The sequence below is a fragment of the Perissodus microlepis genome, chromosome 6 (genome assembly GCF_051167445.1).
Source record: "Perissodus microlepis isolate ML-2025 ecotype Zambia chromosome 6, ASM5116744v1, whole genome shotgun sequence".
NCBI lineage: Eukaryota > Metazoa > Chordata > Actinopteri > Cichliformes > Cichlidae > Perissodus > Perissodus microlepis.
The window spans coordinates 5720592-5740714 of NC_140466.1; the positions used below are offsets into that span (position 1 = coordinate 5720592).

The following is a 20123-nucleotide window of genomic DNA, read 5'->3' on the forward strand; positions in this document are numbered from 1 at the left end:
TTTCTCACTTTTGTGATTCATCAACAGGCGATGCCAAATGGACAGACAGAGTGCAAACTGGCTGATTTGTAAATACACCAAGAGAGCAATGAGAGAGTCTGGAGAGAGACAGAAATCAGAGTTAAATTTAGGCTCAAAGACTGACATGCAGAAAGACTAATGGAAATGATATGAGGTGAAACAGGAAAAATGTGCTGAGGCAACAGACTGGAGAAATGCTCTGATGGAGCAACACAAGAAGGGAAAAACAAAAGAAACAGCAGGAAGTTACCTTATACATGAAAATTTTAGATATCCATCAGGAGGGTTTCTTAATTGCTTCTTCTTGAAAACAATTTACTGTAAGGACTTGGAAAAAAGGGAAAGATAGTGTAGGTGTACTCATGCACAGCTACTCTTTTTCCTAACAGTCTTTTAAATTACTCACTGTTATCCTAAAGCTTTCTTGATCTCGAGGGTAAAGACAGGATGAAAGGAGGTGATGTCTGGCTGTGACGGTGGTGAGTAGGGCAAGGCAAAGATGTAGTAGGAGTGAAAGAGTAGGAGGTAGTGAGCCACGTACAAGCCAGCTGGCCTTGCAAGGGTTACAGAAAACTAGTTCCTCTTTGAGATTTTCTTTTTTTTGCCAACTGAGTTCCCCATTAGGAATGACTTTGGAAAATATTCAGTGTCATCTTTGTCAGCTTTTTAGTCTCTTTCACAGTCTAACGGAGGAGGTCAAACTGAGCCCGGGTGCTCTTCAGTGGCCATGACAGTGAGGTCACTGTCAGATGACCAAAGTGCCAGTTATACCATTTCCAATTTTTGTTTGTTTTTCTGTCTGCATGTTCTATGTTTTGTATTTGAAAAAGAAATGATACTATATGAAAAATCTGCTTATTTGGTATTTATTTTTACTGTAAAAGAAAATAAAAGATGTTCTTCAAAGATGCACCATAAAGAAAGAATAAATTCATACTTGTTTTAACAAAGCATTTTCTAAAAATGTGTGGGTGTTTCATTCTATGTCTTGGCAACTGTCCAGTCAAACACCCAAAGCAATCAAACTGCACACACACATATGCATGCAAGCATGCACGCACACACAAAATCACGTGGACACACAGACACAGTTGCCATTGTGTAAGTCCTCCAGGCAGTTATCCAGCTTTCTTAACGGTGCAACTACTCAACAGAGAAAGAGAACAGGAAATGTGGGGGTGAAAACAGTGAGGAGAGTTAAACTATTCACTGTTTAAGGTTCAACCTGCCTCAAAAGGAGCACCTGCTCTTGCAGTAAGATCACATAATCAAAAAGAGACACCAATAATGATAGTAATCAAAATATAATGATCATAAGCACTGTTTATGGCCACAGGGTTATTTTTGCCAAAAAAGAAAAAAAAAAGTAAAAACTTTGGAACATTTTTCAATAAACAACTGATATTGAAGGAAATGTTGCATATCATCAAAACTTTATTACAACACTCAAACACTCTCCTCTGATGAGGAAGTTGCACGGAATCTATTATACTCTGTAATTTGAAGCCTCAGATTCAATCTGAGTGAAAATCTGACTTATGTTGGATACAGCTGGACTAATTGATTTTGCACCCACTCAGAGGAAACATGACCAACACCATACTTTAATTCTACAACAGACATCCTGTGATACATGCTCAAAGTTACCACTGTGACACTTTTATGACCAAAGAAAAGGTGGAAAATAAAAGCAGAGTAAAAACATGGAAAGTGAAATGATGATAATCGAGCTGACAGGTTACAGCAAAGTATATGATGTGTATTGCAGTGGTGTGCCTATTTTCATTTAACCTTTTCCATACATCAAATCTTGATTTATTAGATCTAAACTGCACAGTCTGGTTTTGAAGAAATAATAAATCCTAAAGCATTTATTGATGTCATACATCAGCAGATCATCAAAGTAATTATGATTCATCCTCTGGTGACCATAAATGATCCCTTTTAGAGAGAGTGAAACACTGTACCCAAAACTTCTCTGGTCTAAGTAGCCACACAGGACTCTTTGCATGTAGCATATCTACTGGTTGAATCCAGAAAGAATAGGAAATTGTAGAAAATACAAGAAATTTCAGTGATCTGAGAGGTGGACATTACTAAACTCTTTCATCAGGCTGGGGATATCTTTAAATCTGGATATAAGTGAGAAAAGTGGGAGGAAAAAAAGGTGTTTTGGGGAGTATCTGAGAAATGAAGTCTGTATATAAACTAAGATGTACCCACACAAAATTCTTGTTTCCAAAAAACTTTGTGCTTTGAGATCCCTTCCAGTTGCTCTGGAAGTAAATTAAATCGTAATTTATGCAAATTAATGAGAAGTATTTCTATTTTTTAGTAGAATGCGGCAATAATGGACCGTGCACAGAGTTATCAAGCTGGCAGGGTAATTACCTAACTACTTGGCAAGTGGGAGTTTTAGTTTAACTATAGATGATTTAGTAGAGATTGCAAACATCTTTAATAAAATAAAAACAAACAAACAAAAAACAAACAGTGGTTTAAATTGTTTCATTGCTTTGATGCAAATATGGGAACGAATTCCTAATCTTTTCACATTGTCCAACAGCATGTGTGTGGCAGACTTCAATCTGTGCAAACACAAAGCTGCTACATACAAAAGTCACAGACTCCTGCTGCACACACACCACTCTCTGTGGCACAGAGCTCGCTCCGTGGAATCACAGCTTGTCATGCCTATATAAGGATGAAACAAGCACATCAGACAGCTCATCCTTCACATTCCTATTGGTCTCCAAGCTTTTGTTTGGCAGAAAAATTCTATGACGCACTTCGTTGTGGAGTCCATTTAAACTGTGTGGGTTTGATTGCATGACGTCCATGTCACTCAACCATCAGATCAGACAAAATCAGAGCCACAGCGAGTAGAGTGGGGAGGCAGGACATGAATGTATCTGTATAAGCTACAGTATGTTGAATAGATGAATATTAATGACTACAGAGTTATTGAAGAGAAGTGAGGGAGCAGCTCAGAAACGAGGAGGAAGCTCGTTTCTCTGCACTTGTTCAAGTGCGTCACTACTTTGTCACACTTATTTCCACCTGCTGGGCCTCATCCCTTTCTTTCCCTCTCTCTCACGCTCACACACACACACACACACACACGTGCACACACACACACCTTCTCACGAGCATACGCAATTTGCATGTCTTTCGACTATATGCTGAGCAGCTGAATTTACACCACCTCTCAGATTCCTGTGCAACAAATCGAAGATCTTTTCACATCTTGACATGAGGTCTTTGTGTTCCTGCTTTCACACATCTCTTTCTGTAAAGCACGCTTGACGTCATGTCTGTTGCTCTTCTCACATTTCTGTACTTTGCTTCCTATTTGAACCAAGAACCTTCCCTGATACATGGTTTTTCCTTTTTCATAGAGATAAATAGAAATGTGACCCTTTTAACCTCTCATTTGTAGGTATTTGTGTTTGGCTGATAGCTGAATTCGCTCTATCACTGTCATTTTCTAAATTACTTTACATTTATGTTTGATGCTTTCTTTTGATCCTTCAAAGTATTCTTTGTCAGTTTCTGCAAAAACATCTCACTGTACATAACTGTTCATTATTTCTTTTGTCCCTTTTTACGGCCGGTAGGAATAGAAATATCTTGCATATCAAAGAGACGACAACAAAAGTTGCTTGCTATAACAAGCTGAGAGAGAAAAGCTTTTTGATCCATTTTACAGCCATGAGGCCAGTTTTTATTTTCATTAACTTCATTCATATAAAACATATGGAAAGGTTAAGACTTATGCATGCATTATGCATAAGGTAAGCCCATTAAAAACAGCAGTACAGCACATGTATTAAACTTTATGGAAATGGTAGTATTTGATGCTTGATGCTATTCGTTTAAATAAATCAAATCATGCCATCTATTACAAACAGATATGCATGGTTATGTCAGACAATATAGACAGCATCTTCTGTGCAGATAAAAAGTTAGCACACTCTTACTCATATCACGTGTGCACTCGAGAAAAAGTGAAAAGTCACTGACGCCAATATGAAGTTAAAACACACAGCTCGCTGTTAACAGAATGAGATGAAAATGAGGATTTGTGTAAAAGAGAGGGAGACGGAAAGCTAGCAGCAGAAGAGGTGTGACGTTTGAGTCATGTACTTGGATCTCTTTTCAGCGAGAACATTTGGAAGGCTTAAGTGTGCAAGCACACACACACGTGCGAATGCACCCCCGTTGGCAGCATTTGGCGTTGCTAGTACGCCTTAAGAGAGACCCACTGGGAAACAGACGTTTCTCATCGCATCACACAAGCGGGATCCACGCACATGCATGCCCACACACACACATGCATACTACACACTGACACCTACATGCAGACTCACCCTGTTTCCCCAGCCAGGTGGCCCCAAAATAATCTTTCCATGGCATAAACATTTGCATTTCAGTGTGTATTTTGGTGTTTCTGAGGTGACAAGTACGTCAGGATCTCTGCTGTCATCTTGATCCCCCTGAAAATTTTGAATTTAAACTAAAATTTGCCTGCTCACAAAGATGTTTATGTATACATTGAAAAAGAGTCCATGCAGAGCGCTGAGTATATACCAAATAAGCAAAGATGAAGAAGCTAAAACACACAGGAAACAGATGGATGAAATCACATACAGATGTCCCAGATTGTTCTAACATCATCGGTCTGTTTGTCATTTAAAGTGAGATGAAAGAGCGAGACGAGGAGGTGGGAAAGAAAGGGAGAGAAAAAACAATGGACTGAAAATAGAACATGACAGGAGAAACAAACGCACGGAGAGATGAGGGGCATAGAAGGAAGGAAGATATATGTTTACTATATCATGTCCTCTGACATGTTTATCCAACCTTTCCTACTTGTTTTACTTTGCCACTGTAAAGTTCTCCCTGTCATTATCACCCAATGCTGAACCTGGTGAACTCGGTGACTGTGATAAATTCTGACTCAATCAAATTATGCCATCTGTTACAAACAGACATGCACGATTATGTCAGAGAATATAGACCCAGGAATATATTTTGTGTCCTAGAATGCCAAACTCACCCAGACCCAGAAAACATAGCGTCTGAGTTACAACAGTTACTTTAAAGGTCGCTGTAAGAGCTTATTCTGTCTTTAGCAGTATTTTCCTGAGGCCTAGATGCAGTTTTATGAATGCTTTTTCCTTCCAAATATGGTAAATGACATTTTTTCTCTTGTATTTCACATTATTTGTAAAAAGAACAAACTTTGAAATATTGTATAAAGATCCTGGTTTGGCTTCTTTCTTGACAATTTGTTTAAAAATCCTCTTTTATAGCAAAATATTAATAAAATACAGGCAAACTACAGTAGTACTACTGCTGATGTGTTAACAGTAAATGCATCCTGCATGTAACATGTCAATATAATATTAAAATCAACTGTAAAGATGACATTTTGTAATATCTAACAGCAGAAATTACAACAAAAGCTAACAGTTGATATCATAATTTTTAAATTTGTGATAAAAAAAGATTGGGATGATTAACCAATAAAGAAGGTTTTTATCGATTCCATGGAAGGAATATGAGCCTTAATATCACTGGTCACATTATTACCTATACTACACCTTAGACTCTATTGTACCTCAGGGTCATAGCTGAGGTCAGCTGTCAATCCTCAACTCCTCCAGTCTGGATGTTGAAGTTTCATGGGCACAATGTTGAGCCCTAAAACTAGCCCTGATGTGTTAATAGAGACTGAAGCTTGCATTGTAGTGTGCTTTGAGTGGTTGAAAAGACAGGAAAGAGACTTATTAATGCAGTCCATTTACCACTCACTCAGCTGCTGATAAAACTTGACTGAAGCATGCATGCTAAATGGCTGTGCCCCATTTTAAACCACAGAGGAGAGCACAGATTTAAACACTACAAAAGTCTCTAATGTGAGATTTAATTTTTGCAAAATGTAGGAGGGTACTGGGGAAAGGATGAGCAGGCTGCTTGCTTATAAAATGAGATAAGAGACAACTCCTCTTTAGAAATGGTTAATTGATTCAACATGTCCTCCAAAAGTGGGTTTGCAGCTGTACTCCACATATGCAACTATTTCATAGCCATAGTTTGCCCCACAGGGAAATCTTTTGGCCAGTGTTAATAAACAGGCTCAAAAAGGCTCAGAGAATATTTCCAGAAAGTAGGGGGTGGCCATGTCTGATCTCTCTATCACACAGAATCATGATACAGCACCAATAAATTAGTCCTCCTACCCACAGTTTCCACTTCTCCGTGTCCTAATTCTCCACTGTGCTTCACCGATTATAACTGTCGCAGAATAACAACATCACATGTTTTAACCAACCCTTGCTTCGTGTTTTTCCTCTAGTCCACGTTTTCTGGACTCACATGGAGCTTCATGTTTGCATCCCGGAGCACCAAATAAAACTTTGTGTTCATTTCAACATCTTCCCACCTCTTTTCTTTCTCTTGCCAACTCCTCCCTCCTCTTTTCTTCTCCTCTGTCATCCACCAGTACGTTCTGTTCTGTTCTACCGCCGATGACTTGCTGTGTCACTGAGGTGTTGCCTCAGTCAGCAGTCATTTGTAGTCATCTTTCTTGCACTGTAATTGTGCTTAAAGACACTTCATACTTGAAAGTGGATTGTAAACATATTTTTCAGCCTGAATATTAACAACTTGAAGTCATCCAGTTATTTCCAGCACACAGAATTCTATTATGCAAATATGTTCATGCTTTACAAAACCTGTGTAGTAAACACTGAAAACATCCAGGGTATCCACAATTTGTGAAAAGTTAGAGAAAGTACTGGTTAGTTTATTACAGTATGTATAAATCTTTAAATACAATTCTTGAAGGGCAGCTTCCAGGTGCCATGACAGTAACATGTTGTAAATAAGTTTGTATTGTTTTATTCTTTAGTCTGTGCTTATGTACCACTAATTTGAGGTTACTGGTAGGACTGGTGGATTTAGAGGACATTTAGTGGACTACTGACCAGTAATTCCCCTTCAAATATCTCTGGCTTTGTATGCTCTCGATCAGGCATTTCTCAGTGATCACTTTGTTTCTGTTTTTCACCATCCTTCCATCACTTTCTCATTTTCTATCACTTAGGGGCATCCCCACAGCATGATGCTGCCGCCATCATGCTTTACTATTGGGACCGTATTAGGCGATGAGCAATGCTTGGATTTGCCAACCATTTGCAGTCCTTGGAGTTCTTCCCAAAGACAAAATTTTTGTCTCAATACACCAGATAATCATTTCTTAGTCCTCTAGATGCAATTTGGAAACCACCAAGTGGGCTGTCATAAGCATTGTTCTCAGAGTGGTTTCAGTCTACTACTCTGCCACAAAGGCCTGATTCACGAGTGCAGCTCAGATGGTCATCCATCTGGCAGGTTACTTCATCTCTGCAGAGGACTTGTGAAGCTCTTTTAAACAAACTGTCTTCTTCACATCTTTGACCAGGAACGTCTCACTCATTTACATAGATTTGCTCATACTTGTGCTCTATTGATCTTAAATAGCACTTTTCTATTCTACTTTACACTCAAAGTCCTTTGTACAGCACACTCCATTCACACACATTTATACAAACATGCTCTAAGTGCTTTTATTGAACATTCATACACATTCACATCCTGATGGATGCATCGAAGAGCAACTGTGGGTTCAGTATCTTGCCCAAGCATACCTTGGCATACAGACTGGGGCAGCCAGGAATGGAACCACCAACCGTCTGATTCATTGATGACCTGCTCTATCAGCTTTCTAAACTACCAAACCTTTAAAAAAACAACAACAAAACACGTCTCCCAACCGGTCACAGCAGATGGCCAACCCGCCCAGCAGATGGCTCTGCTGGAGTTTTTCCCACCCACTGTCGCCAAAGCGTCTGGTAATGTGGCATTGTATGGTTGTTGGAGTTTCTCTGTATTATTGTAGAGTCTTTAACGTACAATATAAAGTACCTTGAGGTGACTGTTTTCGTGATTTCGTGCTAAACAAATAAAAGGAATTTAACTGAATTGAAATTATGTCACTGATCTACAGCCAAAGTAATTATAAAATGATTGTAGTCAATCTTTAGTATTACTGTTTCTTCATGTCACAACACAACACCTAGATCTGAACTTAAGTATATTTAGGAAACTTTTTTTTTAAAATTGAGGCAACAACAACAACAACATAATATAATATAATGCTAAAAACACAGGAGCAGGTGCCGGGTTGTGGAGGGCGACATGTTGTCCCGGTATCTTGAATACATTGGCTGAGATGGACATTGTCATTCTGCCTAATTATGTTTTATGTATGTAACTAGAGACTGGCCACAAACATAAAACACCTTATTAGTTACTTTTAATTTAAAACTCATAAATTTATTTTTCAAACTATATATGACCATTTAAAATTTGTACATGTATATTTTCATCACCTCTTTCTCATTACGCCTTTCTTCTCCTCATCTTAATCGGCCTTCTCACTCCTCCTTCATTTCCAACTCATCCTCTTAGTCCTCACTTCAAGCCTCATCTCCTGAACTGAAGTTCACAAAAAACATGTGCAAACATGTTTCAGAAGAGTAGATATGTGACCATACTGTCTTTGGACAGCTGACAGCTAGCAGGCTAAACAACAACTGATTATAAGCTAACATTAAGCCAGCTAATATTAGGCTCGAGTGCCCTTAAAAAAACAGAAGGAAGACTAAAAACAGGTTCATTACATTTTTACATTAAATGTGAGTTTTGTCCGAGTCCAACAATGTTAGAGTGACTTCAAAGAAAGTTGCAATAATGCCAGCCAACAGTGGCCAAAATAACCTCGCTTACTGACAGAAAATTTCTTCAACAGCTCAAATCAGCAACACTGTCACTGGACAGAAATAAGCTTCACTGACACGCTGACCCCCATTAGACTCCTTTCACCAGGGTTTACAGCCTCCTCCAGAAAATAGACAGGGACAAGTAGCATACTGGCGACTGAGGTGCCATTATGTAGTGTGTGTTTGTGGATTGACAAACACACAGATAAACAACTACCAGAGTTTTTGAGGTGACTTAAAATACTAAAATGTTAAATTGTTTTGTTAATTGTTTAATCCTTTTTTATTCTTGATTTATTGTTAAGTGTAAGTATAAAAATATAGTGTGTACAAAAATGTTTTTCTAAGCGAACATGGTCTGATGTACATTTTACGTTTTTGATCTCTTGGCTGACTTAAACCTATTTGTTGTACAGTAGCCAACGTAGCTAAGCACTTGAATTGGGAGAGGTAAGAAAATAAAAGTCAGCTGGAATTAACTGAAATCTAGCAGTAAGATTTTACACATTGTACCTTTAAATATTGTCCTTGTAGATGTTTTCTGATTTTTAAATTGTTACATAGTGAAGAACGGTGAAATATTATAAACAGACAAGAAGACATAAGCTTATAATTTATTATTTTATTCATTATTTTTTTAAAACCTTGTCTAAATAATTTACATCGGTGAAAAATAAAATAGCTTGTAAAGAGAAGCCAGTCAGCTATTTTAATTTCCATATTTGGACAAATCAGAATAAAATAGAAAATAGCACAAAATATCTCCAAAGCAGACTACCTCTGAAAAAATTGTGTGTTCAGTTAATGATTTTTTCCACAAGAGGAATCAGTCAAGGGCTTAAAGTTAATTAAAGCAAACAGGATGAATCAGTTTGCTGTGATACAGTGAATACTTAACAGTTCACTTTGATCTTAGGGATTTTTAAGAAAAAAAATCTGCATTGTTATGTCATATAAAATCAAATATATAAATTGTTAATATAATAGTATACATAAAAATCACGGATCTTAGCATGTTCTAAAGACACCACCTGCTCATTGCTTAAGAGAGCTAGTATGCCTCTTAAGTAGTTCTTGTTGTATCGTCATTTGACTTTGAAAACCTCCTGATTGCACTTTGTTATCTGTGGATTTAAACAACATGGCATCTCCCCTGACTCTATGATGGCTCTCTTTTCAAGATGCCCTGTTAGTGGGGAGACAGTTCAGAAAAAATGATCAGATGATGAAACTTAAGTACATCTCATCCAAATTCAAGTCACCCTACATGAGCTGCATTTGGTTTTGAATGCAAATATCCACTCGAAACCTAAGATTCAGATCTGTTTGCCATTACTGGGTCACAGCACAGCATCACTCTGTTTGTGGATCCAAACAGCACAACGTTAAAGAAGCCCCTGGAACAGAAGACGCTGTACTATTTTACTGTAATTCAGCATGCTAAATTAAAAAAAAATGAAATCATTTCACTTAATCTCTTTTTTCTCACTGCTCTGTAGACTGATCGAGGGTGACTAATGCTCTCCAAGAATCAGGAGAAGCAGCAGCGAACACAAACTGACTGCAGGCATGGTGGGGGAATGAGAAAATGACGGACCAGGACAGAAGCCTCCAAGATTTAGCCCACACAGCACAAACTGAACAGCTTGATTTAACTCAGGGCATCACTCACTAACAAACATAACAAGGACATTTGTTTCTCTGCAGTTCAAGTGAGAAAACTGCTGCTCTTCTCAAGAAGCGGTGTTTCTGGCCCTTGAGTTTATACACTTTTTGACACTTTCCTCACTGTGCTCTTCCTCAGGTATGGGCTTGCTTAGTCAGATTTTGCCCATTTAAATTAGGGAAGTATTTACATCCTCTGTGGGATGGTTTTAAAACTATACTCATTTGGCAAGGTTCAACATTTTTCAGCATAAACAAAATGTGTGTCCTATAACGGCTTTAGCAGTGGGTGTCTTTAGATTTGACTGAGTCACAAGCTAAATTCTCCTAAAAATGAGCTATCACATATGTCACCACAACACCAGGATAAACAAACAAGAAAAAAAAAGTGTCTCGAGGGATCACTAGATATGGATGATCAAAGTGTGGCAAATCAATCATAGGCTTATATGACATTATAGCTGACAGGAAACTCTCTCAGCTCTGAGAAATCTTCAGTCAGTCTGGCCCAGAAATCAATAGACACAGATGATCAAAAGCAGCAAACATTCTTCTGGCAAGCACCGAAAGATGATGCATGAATAACTGACAGGAAACTCTCTGAATTCCAGATAGCATAGCACTTATGTCAGTTAAAGTTTACAATGAAATATTATGGTTGCATCTTGGACCAGCGCATCAGGAGAAAGGCTGCAATGACCTCATCTATTAAATGGACTAGTACTAATATAGCACCTTTCTGCTCAATTTTGAGCACTCAGAGCACTTTCTACTACAAATCTCATTCACCTAATTATGCACATACATACAGTGCTTTTATCTATACATAAGCACTTTTCTCCACCATTCACACGCACTTTAGTGAATGCATCTAGGGCAACTTGTGGTTCAGTACCCTGCCCAAGGATGACACTATAGACTGAAGCAGCCAGGGATAAATCCACCAACTGTCTGAAACTTAGCCGCCTCTATTTATAGGATTTATAGGATATGCTCCTGTTTCCAACTATAAAAGCACTGAATGTGGAAAACTGGAGTAATCATACAGTCTGTGTTACCATTTGGTTTTATCTGATTAGCAACAATGGTGGAATTTTGGACATTGATGAGTTTATCCCCTCCTTAAATTGTTTTTCAGGCTGCAAGCAATTTTTCTTTTTCTGCTCAGACCCTTTAACACCATCAGTGGTGGAGAAATAAGATTAATTGTAAATTTGTTTTAAGCATCATAGGAATGAATCTAGAAGAATCCATCTAGCAAGCAATACATAAATAGGCAACAATGCATTGCCTTAGTCAGGTGTGTACATGCCGTAATGATGGCCCTGAGGCTGATGGATCTCAATACCATCTTTAACTTACTGACTTGTCTTTTTTCCAGCTTTCATTCTTGGCTTTAAATGCACTGTAGCTCCTTTTCAGAATTACTGACCACTGAGAAGGTTTTCTACTATAAGCCACACTGATGTAGTCAGACAAACACGCACATACACACTAATGGGACTCTTATGCTATATAAAATATAATTTGCTTTTTATTTGTAAAAGTTGCTTTGTAAATTTATCCATGTTTGTTTGGCCACAGTTTGTTTTGGGCAGCACAGTGGCTAGCACTGTTGCCTCACAGCAAGAAGTCCCTGATTTCAATTCCACCATCAAGCCGGGGGTCTTTCTGTGAATATTCTCCCCGTGTTTGTGTGTTTCTGGGTACTCCGGCTGTCACGGCTTAGCAGCCGGTGTGTTTGAGGAATAGACCCAAAAGTAGACACGGGAGAAACGAACTACGGTGTAACAAAAAGTGAGCAGTTTATTTAGGCTGATGAGAAACAACAAAACAGAAAAGCAAGGAGAGTTGAAACAAGGGTGAAGCTAAACTGAAACCTAAACTGGGAAACAACTATGGCTAACTATGGAAACAATGACAATAGACTAGAACATAAAACTGAACAGGAACATGCGATAATGAAACTATGAAATAAACCGAACATGAACCTGAACAGTAGAAGAGAAAACTATGACATGATGTGACATGACCTGGAAACAAACAAACAAACAACCCAACACAGAACAGTAAGAGACAGAGGACTTTAATACACACAAAAGTAATGAGGGAATTGGAAACTCCTGGAGACACAACTGACACAGATTAACATAATGGTGCCACAGGGGAAAAGTAAAATTAAGCACATTGTACCCTGCCTCTTGCCCTAAGACAACTGCAACATGCTCCATTCCATTGTTGCCCTGGCTTTATGTTTACGGTCGTTGTCCTGCTGGAAGATGAACCTCTGCCCCAGTCTCAAGTCTTTTGCAGACTCCAAGAGGTTTTCTTCCAAGATTGCCCTGTATTTGGCTCCATCCATCTTCCCATCAACTCTGACCAGCTTCCCTGTCCCTGCTGAAGAGAAGCACCCCCAGAGCATGATGCTGCCACCACCATATTTGACAGTGGGGATGGTGTGTTCAGAGTGATGTGCAGTGTTAGTTTTCCGCCACACATAGCGTTTTGCATTTTGGCCAAAAAGTTCCATTTTGGTCTCATCTGACCAGAGCAGCTTCTTCCACATGTTTGCTGTGTCCCTCTCTGTTAACAATGGCTTTCTTCTTGCCACTCTTCCATAAAGGCCAACTTTGTGCAGTGCACGACTAATAGTTGTCCTATGGACAGATTCCCCCACCTGAGCTGTAGATCTCTGCAGCTCGTCCAGAGTCACCATGGGCCTCTTGGCTGCATTTCTGATCAGCGCTCTCCTTGTTCGGCCTGTGAGTTTAGGTGGACGGCCTTGTCTTGGTAAGTTTACAGTTGTGCCATACTCCTTCCATTTCTGAATGATCGCTTGAACAGTGCTCCGTGGGATGTTCAAGGCTTGGGAAATCTTTTTGTAGCCTAAGCCTGCTTTAAATTTCTCAATAACTTTATCCCTGATCTGTCTGGTAGTGATGTAACGTTCTGTATCGAGGCTTCGAAGCTTGTGTCGAGTAATTGAGGGAGCGTTTCCGCGATGCGCGTATCGAGGCTTGCTTCATTTATGGGAGGAGCTGAAAATGATGACGTCCGAAGCCTCGCTGTACCACGTGACTGGTTCATGAAGTGGTTCGAACTTTGCCGCGAGATATGACAGCGATATAAACCCCTCAGACTTCATTCAATAATGTGGGTGTTTGATGGAGAGTTGCGGTTAGTGAGAGTTTGGAGACAGTTTGGAGACAGTTTGGAGGTTTATGAGAGTGAGGAGAGAAAGTCAGGAGAGAATGGAGCCAGCTAAGAAGAGGAGGATGTCCTCCCCTGTGTGGGAACATTTTGATCTTATTCCTCCCAACAAGGTATGTAAATTTCTACAGAAGATGTATTTTCATAATACCGATGGTGCAATACAATTTATGTTAAGCTGTCTTTACTTTTGTACAAGGTGAAGTGTTTGCTATGTGCCAGGGAGCTGGGATATAACAACAACACCTCATCCATGCTTAGGCACTACAGAGCTTTGCATGAGAATAAGGGGAACACCGATTGTGGAGCAAGACCAGGTGAGCCATCAAATGCCATGATAATATAGCATGCCGTAATGTTACTAAATGATATAACAATATTATACAACTGTTATAAGTTACGTGTGTGATATTTATATTTGTGCTTTGTCTTTATTGTCTTTCCTCAGGAGAACAATCTCAAATAGATGAAGACCTGGTTAGCATGGTGACTGAGGACTCCCAGCCATTTAGCATTGTGGAGGACAAAGGATTCAAAAGATTTGTTAAATCATTAAATCCTAGCTATGTTCTCCCCACTAAAAAGGTCATAAAAGCAGTGAAAATTTAGTTTTTACAGAATAAAATGTGAACAGGCAGGACTGAGGCTCAAAGCCTCAGTGTGTAGCTGTCCATACCTCAACGTTACAAAAGCACAACTACTGTCCACACCCCAACCACACCTCACCTCACAGTAAATGATCATTTCCATTTTAAGCATTTCCAAATAATCATTTTCCATACTGCCAGTATAAATATACACAGTATACTGCCATCACTACAATATAGATGTTTTACACACTCCTTTTGTTGTTGACATTTACAGGCTGTGTGCAAAAGGCCACACTCTTCAAATTCATGCCAACTAATATTTTTACGTCCAGTAGGTGTCCTACTAGAGCAAATGAAGCTTCAAGAAGCTTTGCGCTGGGATGAACCAATTGGATGAAAAGCTTCAGTGCTTCATGAAGCTTCATCTGCACATACTGTCTGGTGTGTTCTTTGGACTTCATGGTGTTGTTGCTCCCAATATTCTCTTAGACAACCTCTGAGGCCGTCACAAAGCAGCTGTATTTGTACTGACATTAGATTACACACAGGTGCACTCTATTTAGTCATTAGCACTCATCAGGCAATGTCTATGGGCAACTGACTGCACTCAGACCAAAGGGGGCTGAATAATTACGCACACCCCACTTTGCAGTTATTTATTTGTAAAAAATGTTTGGAATAATGTATGATTTTCGTTCCACTTTGTATTGGTCTTTAACGTGGAAATCTAATAAAATTGATTCATGTTTGTGGCTGTAATGTGACAAAATGTGGGAAAGTTCAAGGGGGCCGAATACTTTTGCAGAAACTGTATTTACATTTGTGTCGTTGACTATTTTGATGTTAGGGTAAGTGAAGCCAGAAACAGGAACACATACACCTGACACTTTATTAGTTACACCTACTATACTTCTCCTTTAATATATTATATATCCTATATTATGCAAATACCTAATTAGCCAGTCACATGCCACCAGTTTAGTCCATTTAGACAAGCAGAAATGCTCAAGACAACGATATTCAACTTCAAGTGGAGCTTCAGAATCGAGACGAAAAGTGATTTAAGTGACTCTAAAGGTGATGTGACTGGTCATTTCAGAAACTGTTAACCGACTAAAGTTTAGACTGAAATATTTTGGTTGCATCTTGAAACAACACATCAGGAGAAAGGCTGCAATGACCTCATCTATTAAATGGACTAGTAGTAATATAGCACCTTTCTGCTCAATTTTGAGCACTCAGAGCACTTTGTACTACAAATCTCATTCACCCAACCACGTGCATACGTACAGTGCTTTTATCTATACCTAAGGACTTTTCTCCAACATTCACGCACACTTTAGTGAATGCATCTAGGGCAATTTGTGGTTCAGTACCCTGCCCAAGGATATTTTGACACATAATAATATAATTGGAGTAATCATACAGTCAGGGTTACCATTTGCCTTTTTCTTGATTAGCAACAATGAGGAATTTTGGACATTGATGAGTTTATCCCCTCCTTAAATTTTTGTGCAGGCTGCAAGCAATTTTTCTTTCTCTGACAGAACCTTTAACACCATCAGTGGTGGAGTAAAAAGATTAAGGTTAAATGTGCATTAAACACTATAAAGATGCATCTGGAAGAATCCATCCAATCCCACGCTAGCTATTTAGTCCATTTAGACAAACAGACATGGTTGACCTATTCAAATTCAAATGGAACTTCACAATCAGGATGGCAGGTGATTTAAGTGACTGTAAAGGTGTCGTGACTGGTCAGAGTATTTCAGAAAGTGCTAATCTACTGGGATTCTCCTTTACAATCCCATATGGAAAATATATATATAAATCTTATAAGGTTTGTATCTGTCTTGTGTGAAACATGAAAAGCATACAAGAGTGAAAACAGATATAAGATCCCTTGAAAAATTATATAAATGGAACTTGTATGTTTTGGATACTTCCTAAAACAGTATATGAAAGTAATGAGAAAGTGGCCACTTTCATGAGTAAATCATATAAGCCTTATATGATTCATTATATGAAGCAAGCTAAAGCTGATGCAAGTCTTTTATAAGGTTTTCCTATTTCTTTTCCATATGGGATGATCTCTAGCTTTTACATTGAATGTTCCAAATAAAAGAGAGAAAATATCCAAAAAGGAGGAGGTTTCTGAGTGAAGATATTGAAGTCAGAAGAGAATGGTTCTAAGCTAACAAGGTACCAGGAACTTAAGTAACCACTCAGTACAAAAGCACAAAACATTGAATCTTTAAGGCAGATGAGCTACAGCAGCTAAGACCACACTGGGTGCCTGTCAGCAAAGACAATCTCCATCCAGCTTTCTATTAGTTGTTTAGGCTGGTGGTGGGGCTGTAAAGGTTTGAGGGACATTTTCTTGGCACATTTTGAACCTCTTGGTACTAAATGAGCGTCATTTAATGCCATGGCCTTACTACGTGTTGTTGCAGACCATGTCAGTCCGACAGTGTGCCAATTCTTTACTGGCTGCTTCTAGCAGGATAACATGACATGCCACAAACCTCAAATCACCTCAGACTGCTTTCTCAAACATGGCAATGAGTTCACTGTACTCAAATGGCTTCCATAGTCACCAGGTCTCAATCCAACAGAGCAGCTTTGGGATATGGTGGAACAAGAGATTCACATCATGGATGCACAGCAGACAAATCGGCAGCAATTGCATCAAGCAGCTACATGATTATATACTCAAACCTCTGAGGAGTATTTCCAGCACCCTATTAAATATATGCCATAAAGAATTAAGGTGGTTCTAAAGGCAAAAAGTGGTCAGAACTGACAGGACCAAGGTGTACCTAATTGAGGATATTTTGCAAGTTAGTACTAACCAAAATACATTAAGTTCAACAGCTTGCACACACTGAGTGTTCTTCATGATAGGTGAGGTTCATTTGCGGAGAAGAGGAATGCTGAAATATGTCTGCCTGCTCTAGGATGGTGGCTTGTGGCTTTGACTTGTCATACAGTACACAATGATGACACCTAGGCAACTTGCTTTGGTGGCTCATTTGAAAGGTAACCTGTCAGGACTTAATCAACATCTGAAATAGTTCTCATTTTAACTGTGGTAACTGCTGCAGATGGGAGAAGTTTGTCTTCCAGCTCATGGTGATAAGGTGGTTTGTTTTGTTTTGTTTTTTAACTGAAAACGTGATCTCTTTTTAAAGATATTCAAGTTGTTTAAGGGCCTAAAACAGGCCAAAATGCCTAGAGGTCTGATTCCTCATCACAGAAACTGAATGAATATTTTAACAGTTTTTATTTATTTATTTTTAAAGCATATTACCTCTGAATTTGAACACAGGGCAGAGGCAGAGTATAAAAAAGGTGGCATGCAAAAGCTCTGCAGTCAGAAGTTTGAAGTCAATGTTTTACAACGTTAAACAGTCTGAAAAACATGCCATGATTGATAAAAGCAACTGAAAATCATCTGAAGAATTTGACTGGAGATTTCATCCCTTCTCTGTTATAGTCCTTTAAAAAGGATTTGATTTATTGTTTTCCAGGACAGGCGGTTCTCTACATGTACTAAGTATCAAGTAAATTTTATCTGTAATATTTCTAAATGTGTAGGATGTGATATTTAGCTTAACATGATGGAGAATGTCATCATATTATATTATCCAAAACTACAGCAAGTGGGGGAAAGTAGGGTTTATCTTTAGCTTAGTTTGTAGATTTGTCATCGTATCAGCCTGGATTTTGTTGCTGGCTTTCTGAGGTCCTAAAACTCAAAGTACAACAAAATACTGAGGTTAGGGATTTTTCATCAGAAAATGTATTTTATTCTACAAAAACATTTGGAGGAAAGATCGAAGGGACTGATGCAATGGATCTACAAACAGCAGCTGAGGTAATTATTTAGTATTTTCATGAAATAGGACATGGCAGTTGGTGGTTTCCAACTGCAATTTCCTGTTATGCACCTGTTGACTTATTGTAGAGCTCAATATTCCCCATGCCTGTGCTCGTGGCTCACTTCAGGTAACCATGGATGACACATCTACTGTAGAAGTGCACACCACAGGAGTTGTAATACTCACCAACATTCGGTGATGATAAGACAGATAACTACCAGAGGAAAAATGTACTGTAATACTTAAATGTTAAGCAATTATAAACTTCTTCAGCGTGACAAGGAAACACAAAAGAAAGTTTTAGGATGTGGTGGAAGATGAGATTCATGTTATAAACATGCAGCTGATAAATCTGCAGAAGTTGTGTGATGCCATCAAATCAGTGTTTCCAGCATTTTGTTGAATCTATGCCATGAAGAATTAGGGCAGTGCTGAAGGCAAAAATGTTTTCAACCCAGTACTAGTAAAGTGTACTGATTATGTTAAACTTGCTTCTCAGTACATCTCAAAACCACTGCAAAAACAACCTACGGTGATTTCACGCTTTCAAACAGAGCCACACCTGCTGCAAACCAACAACTCTTCCAACTCCTTCCACTTCAATGATCCAGAATCAAGTGAAAAAAAACCTCCAGCTTAAATAGCAGTCTGATCCATCACAGATTACCAACAGGTGAGTTCATCAGTCCAGGTGTGTCAACAGCTGAGGTGGGAACAGAGGGAAGGCCCGGTCCTGCAACAGAAGGTGTGTGTTTATTGCATACACACAGAAGAAAAGACTGATAGAAATATGTGAGACGCACAGGAGACTGGGGAACCATGATAGTTTTTAAGCTAAGCTTAAGCTAAGTTAACAGCCTATTTACTCCACAACACTATACGTGGAAAAGAGAATGGTTTCAATTCTCTTATTTACCTCTGCAATGAATGAAAATTTCAGATATCGAACACAGCTAATATACAAGTTATATTTTGTTAAACTGAAAAGAGAAGCATTTTTACTGTAGTAAGCACAATAACAACAGCGTTTTAATGTGTTGCATTTATGCAATAGTGCTGCAGAATAAAGAGGGTTAAATAGAGCTAGACAAAGAGGATAGTATTGATTTCAGAAGAAAGTCAGTACTTGAGAGTGGGAGGTAACATGTGCTCATAGTATGTATACTAAAAAACCACAGAGGATAAAAATGTAGCTTAGTAACATAGAATTACAAATACAAAAACACCCCCACACTCACTGTGTTCTTACTGAATTGAAATTTGACATTACTGAGCTTTTTGTTCAGTGTATCTCCTTCCTAGACTGTGAAGCAGTCATGATATTCACCTGTGTATGAAAGATGTGGTGAGGCATTTTTTTCCAAGCAGACGGCATTGCTGCTCATTTGCATCTAAAAGAGACAGAAAGTGTCTGCAGACTTTTCTGCAATGAGCTTATCTGAAGGATAGTTTCTCGCTGTGATCCAAGCACAGTTCTTCCATTTGCTTCCCTCGTGCCCTTGTAGTGGTTTTCCATTCAAGCCTTCCCCCAGGATTTGCATCAATATCATTTTGTATGCATCACAACTGAAAAACGTCATCACTGTTAAATATAGCATCTAACTGATCCGACCCTCATGTCACATTTGGCATGTTTGGTCCTTTCGGATGTACGACGATTCTTTTTAATCTCAACAGATCTTTCCAGAATTCTCGGACTAGTGAGTCACTCCGCACCAGCTTCCCTGCTTCCTCTCAGCCTCTTGCCTTCTGCTGCCACTGTCGTATTCTATTTTAATACAGCGGAACATTTCTTAAAGTGATTACACTACATTAGCGACATCCTTTGTAGTGCTCATGAATAAGCAGGGAATTTTGTGGCTCATGTTTAAGCCTTAAGCCAACATATAAACAGTTGGGGATTGTGTATATTCTTTATTGTGCTCAAA

General features: G+C 38.8%; 1 long non-coding RNA gene across 1 annotated transcript; it reads left to right on the forward strand.

The window, feature by feature from the left end:
• Positions 1-13681: 13681 nt before the first annotated feature.
• LOC146384914 (uncharacterized) lies at positions 13682-14246 on the forward strand. The gene is made up of 3 exons (XR_014800372.1): positions 13682-13837; positions 13924-14041; positions 14173-14246. It is a non-coding gene; the product is annotated as an uncharacterized LOC146384914 (long non-coding RNA).
• The last annotated feature ends 5877 nt before the right edge of the window (positions 14247-20123 follow it).